The sequence below is a fragment of the Camellia sinensis genome, chromosome 15 (genome assembly GCF_055761805.1).
Source record: "Camellia sinensis isolate YWXY chromosome 15, ASM5576180v1, whole genome shotgun sequence".
Classification (NCBI taxonomy): Eukaryota; Viridiplantae; Streptophyta; class Magnoliopsida; order Ericales; family Theaceae; genus Camellia; species Camellia sinensis.
Window position 1 is genome coordinate 35812347 of NC_138975.1, and position 5972 is coordinate 35818318.

A 5972-nucleotide genomic window follows, 5' to 3' on the forward strand; every position below is an offset into this window, starting at 1 on the left:
AGTCCTCCCTCAACACATTTTCTTAATATTTAAATAATTGAGCACTAACCCATTAATTTAATCTAATTAATTTGATCCGCATCAATTTTCAATTAAATTTCACCATAGGCTCTAAAAATTACGCCAATCACAATGGCGCAATCAATTTCGGTTTCTGTGGCCGATAGGGCCTTCAATTTAAATTCCAAAGCAAATAATCAAACAGATATTTCTACGGTGAACAGATAGAATTTCAAAACCACATATTTTCACATAATTGGCACACAAAATCATATCAAATACATAATCACATTCATAACAAGAACCAATTAGCATAATACGAAACAGGGTTATCACACTATTACAGCAATCTTTGCAATGGTATTGCTAGAGGCGTTGGGGAGGAAGGCAGTGGGGAGGGTGTTAGGGTTTTCTTGGTTATATTGTTCGTCTGGGCTAGGATTTGGATCTTCATGGGTGTTATGTTGTTGAGTGGCATGGGGTTTCTTCCATTTTTTCCTAGGCCCATAGTAAAGGCCCCTCCCTAAGTCTAACCTTTCATTCTTCATTGGTTTGGGTAAATCCATGTCCATTACTTGGGCAGGCTGCATTGGATTAGATTGAGGATCCAGATAAAGGTCTACATATATCTTCTGGGCTTCTCTTGTTTTCGGATCTCCACTAGTTTCCCCATGGTCTTGGTCCATCTGTAAGCCTACATGCAAATCGATTACTCTTATTGGATTAGGCCTTCTGCTTTGGTTTCCCTTGTTGAAATTTTCTTTTAGTGGTGACTAAAGTCCACAGCCCATAACCACAAGTCTCTGCCTCAGTACAGACTTCCTTATTCTTTGGCCATTATCAGTTACTGGTTGGCTAACGGTTACATTTTGTGTCGTCTTCTCCGGTTGCATCACCAGAAATTCAAAACACTTCTATTTCCGATGACCAACACGGCCGCAAGAAAAACACAGCAGGTGTAGGTGTTCATATTCCACAATGTAGTGATACCTGCCAATGGTAAGATAATATATGAGTGGTTTACGTAGGCCCTTCTCGATACAGACTCTGGCACACTTCCCACGTGCTGCCATGGCAGTGTTCATATCAATCTTTAAGGGTTTACCAAGCGCCTTCGATATATGGTAAATGACTTTTTCATCATAGTACTGAATAGAAAGATTAGGGAATCTAACCCAAATTGCGGTTGTATCCTCCCCCGCCTCATCCGATTTAAAATCGGCCTGCCATTTGCGAACTCACATATCGGTCCATCATTACCCATGGTCCTCCCATGTATACCTTAGAGTAGTCCTCCATCATTTCAAATTTCACTGTGAAAAAGCCATGTCCGATGTCTAGAGTTTCAAAACCTGCTTGAAGATTCCATAGCTTCCTCATACCATTTACAAATAGATTATATCCAATATTCTTGCCCACGATTCTCACAATAAGGCATGGTTCTCTTACTTTTTTGATGAGCCTAGCAGGTATTTTAATGACTGGATTTGAACTGGTCCTTTTGTACTCTGAGTAATCCTCTGCCTCCTCATCTTTTTCCATTTCCTCATCAGAAAAGAGATAGGCGCCTCACAGTCAAAATTACGTTCTCTCTCATTCTCATTGAATCAAGATTTCAAGAGAGCTTGTCTGAAGGATTTATGGGCTCCCATATCCGGTTCCTGTTCCTAAGCATTGGGGCCATTTTGGTCTGCTACTTCCTCCACCATTCTCTCGTCTGGTTTCTCTAGGGAGCTATTTTGGCTCTTCAGCAGGTCCTCAACAATCGTGTCTGTTTGTTTAACCTTTTTCTTGCTCCGATCAAGGTGGTCTTGTTCTTCCAACGAGGTTGTGTGATTTTCAGTTTCAACGGTCATATTTTTAGAGAGAGAGTTCACTTACCTTTTCTCACTTTTTTACATTTAATGTATTTTTATTTTATTTTTTTTAGGTCTCCCACGGTATCCCCAGGTTTTTTTGGACCCAAGACTAATCCGGGGAGGAAGCTACCGGGCACATATGCAAGATCCTCTCCCAAGGGGGTTTGCTACATCCACGAAGGCTCGAACTCGAGACCTTTGCTTAAGCGACCCAAGTCCCTTTCCACTTGGACCAACCCCCATTAGTTACATTTAATGTATTAAAACTTAATTTTGAAACTGAAAATTGAATTATAGTGCTTGAAGTTCCCACGTGGTATGGAAATCAGATGGGTTGCACAGATGGAAATATTTTATGTGGATTGTTCGGAATGATAGATTGCTCACTAACCATCAGAAATACCAGCGGCATTTAACAGATCATAATACATGTCCTATTTGTGGATCCTCTACTGAAACCACTTTGCATGCTCTTCGGGATTGTCAAGTTCCTCGAAATATATGGACGGAGTTAGGAAAGCCTTCCACGCAACTAGTATTTTTTAATTTGCCACTTCAATAGTGGTTGGACAGGAACTTGAAACAGAACGAGTGGCCTCTGAATATGGATCATAATTGGGAATGGTATTTCAGAGTGCCATTTATCTAATATGGTTTTGGCAAAATAAGACGATTAATGACAGTTCCTTTGTTATTCCTTTTGCGGTAGTGTTAGAGATCACTAATTTAGTAGCTCTAAACTCACCACTAATGAGATGACAAAAAAAAAAAAAAAAAAAAAAAAAAAACAGACACAACACATACTGTGACAGTGGGCATCATTAGTGGTAGCTCTAATTAGAGCTCCCACTCATTTTCCTTCTTTTTGGCATGGTTCAGTACATTTTGAATCAAGTGCGAGAAGTGCAGATTGCTCAGATTTTTTTGAGGGGAAGAAGTCGGGGAATAATGGTCCGATCCGTTTCAATTCGTACAGTCTATCTGCTAACCACAGTTTAAACTTTAAAATTTATAATCAACTCTCAAAACCGCTCTACTCCGCTATACTTAATACGTATATATTTTTTAACTTATAATGAAATATCAAAGTACAAATGAGTGTGACAGATATTTAAGATGTGAAATTTATTACAAATTAGTAGTTACATATATGAAAAATATTATGTAAAATTAATGTGTTATATATATATATATATATGTGTGTGTGTGTGTGTGTGTGTGTGTGTATACATATAAAATATTATGCAAATTAGTGTTTTATATTATGCAGAGGCTTGATAATTGGTTAGAAGATTCTTCAGTCTGCCAATTTGCCCCAAATCACTCAATTCATAATTTGCCAATCCGCTATTCAATTTATAATTTTATTCTCAAATCATCTAAATCACACCGCACACACTCCTATCCAGAATACCAAAAATAAAAAGAAGTTTCCACGCTGTCAATTTGAACTGAAGTAATAACAATTGCACTTTAAACATGGTTGTTGTGAGGGCCACATAATGAGTATTCTACGATTAGTTGGCCCTGTTTGGTACAGTTTAATTTCAGCTTATTTCAGCTTTCAGCTTAATTTAAACTATTTTGATGTGTTTGGTTTAGCTTATAGCTTATAGCTTATAGCTTTGTGGAAGTCAGAAAACAGCTTATTCTTTAAGTGGGGCAGGAGATGCTTTAAGAATAAGCTGGAAATCAGCTTAAGCTAAGAGTTATAAGCTATAAGCTGTTTAGGCATAAGCTATAAGCACTTTCCCACAGCTCTACCAAACAGGGCTGTTATCTGATTTATTTTGTACCTGTAAAATGGTTCACTTTGCTTTTTTTTGGTTTTCTAAAAATATTTTTCAAAAAATTTTATTTTATTATTTTTTGTGTTTTTTTGTTTTTATTGAATTTTTTAAAATATTTTAAGCAATTTTTTTTTTAATTTTTAGACACACTTAACATAAATACACATAAAAAGTATAATTTTTGTGAAAAAAAATCTTTTAAAAATTTACTAAATACCAAAAATAAAAAATATAAAAAAATGAGAATTTAGTATTTTTTTTGTATTTTTATATATTTATTAATTTTTTAAAATATTTTTTTATAATTTTTTTATTTTTTAGATACATCTAAGTAAGGTGCATCTAAAAAAATAAAAAAATAATGTTTAAAATTTTAAAAATGTTCACTAAAAATAAAAAAATACAAAAACTAAAAAACTCAATTTTCAAAAAATTTAATCCAAAAAACTCAAATTAAACACACATGTTGGTTTTCAAAAATCTCTTTCAAACTTTGAGATTATAGTCAACCCATCCTAATTGCTTCGTTGTTTCCTTTGAGATTATAATCAGCCCATTCCAATTGCTTTGTTGTTTCGTCTACAACATACCACTCACTCTTTACCCACTACTTCTCACATTCAAGACTTTTGTGGCTTCTTGTTGAATGAAGTGAATAGAAAAAATTAATTTTCAAAGGCAATAAATTCCCAAGTGATGATTCAATTGAAAACTTATAAACTTGAGATTATAGTCAACCCATTCCAATTGCTTTGTTGTTTCCTCTACAACGTGCCACTCATTCAACTCACTTTTTACCTGCTACTTCCCACATTCAAGACTATTGTGGTTTCCTGTTGAATAAAATGATTAGAAAAAATTAATTTTCAAAGGCAATAAAAATTTCAAGTGATGATTCAATTGAGTAAACTTAAATGATTAGAAAAAAATTAATTTTCAAAGGCAATAAATTTCAAGTGATTTTCCAATTGAGTAAGATAGGTTGTGGGTTTTTTTTGCTATTTTAATCATAAAAGACAAAATAGGCTATTTTAGCCACAACAAACAAAACATCACATTCAATCCATAATCATTACACTCTTCTCTCACAAAAAAAGTCAAAAAAACCAAAAAGTCAAAAAGTCCTTCCCAAATCAAACTTTTTAATCCAGGCTAAAATAGTCAAAAAAGCCAAAAAACAAACTCACTTCCCAAACCAACCCTAAACCTATAAACTTCATATTATAGTAAGCTCATTCCAATTGTTTTAAGGGGAACGAACTTACAAGTCTCGTACACAAAGTTCAAAATCTATTTAGTCCCAAAACAAAACACTTGCACTAATTAGTTCTATATATTTTTAATTGTTACCAAAAATTTAAATTTGTTTTTTAAAGGCGTCGCTACATCCCATCACCACCGAATTTCTGTCAGACAGTCATCGGAGACTCGCCGAAATGTTCAATATCACCGGAAGGTTGCCAGAATATCACTAGAAATTTGCCAGAGTATCGCCGGAATGTTTTGAACGTCACCGGAAGTTGTCGGAATGTTTAGATTGTTCGCTAGACGTCAATAATAACGTCGGAGACTCACCGGAATGTCTAGAATATTGCCAAAAATGAAGAAGAATAAACTGAGAAATTAAAATGAAAAAAGCATAGCAAAATGTGCTAAATATTGATAAACTAAAAGAAGAAAAAAAACCTAAGAACAACAAATAACAACAATGGAAAAAAAAATATGTTATTTTCAATTTTTGTAAAGTTTAAACAAATAATTTTCAATATTGATCAAACTGAAAAGTAACTTTTCAAATTGTAAAATGTTACAGTTTCAAAGTATAATTATATTAAGTATTTATTCTTAATAATCAAACTGAGAACATGTTATAAAACTACAAAATTTTACAGTTCTAAAGAATGATTTATTTCAACACCAAAAAAAAAAACTGAAACTGTAAAATTTTACAATTTTCACCGCCTGTAACTAAAATTCGAAAACAACTTGTTCACAATTTGAAAATTTTCTCTATTATAACAAGAAAATAGAAATGTGTAGTACATACAAAGTATTAAAACTGAGAGATCGAAGGAAAGAGACAAATATAGCGAAATACTTGTATTCCGACAACTATTTTTTGATTTAGATCTAACAGAATCTAACATAGATCTACTCAGATCTGATGTAGATTTGAGTAGATCCACATCAGATTTGAGTAGATCTACTCATATTCTTCCTTGAAATTCATCTCTTTCGTCATCGGCGAGCACGAAGCAAGAAGTTGGTTCTCGATGGTTGCCAATAAACCCCAATCAATATGGTGGTCGCCGGTCGCCGATAA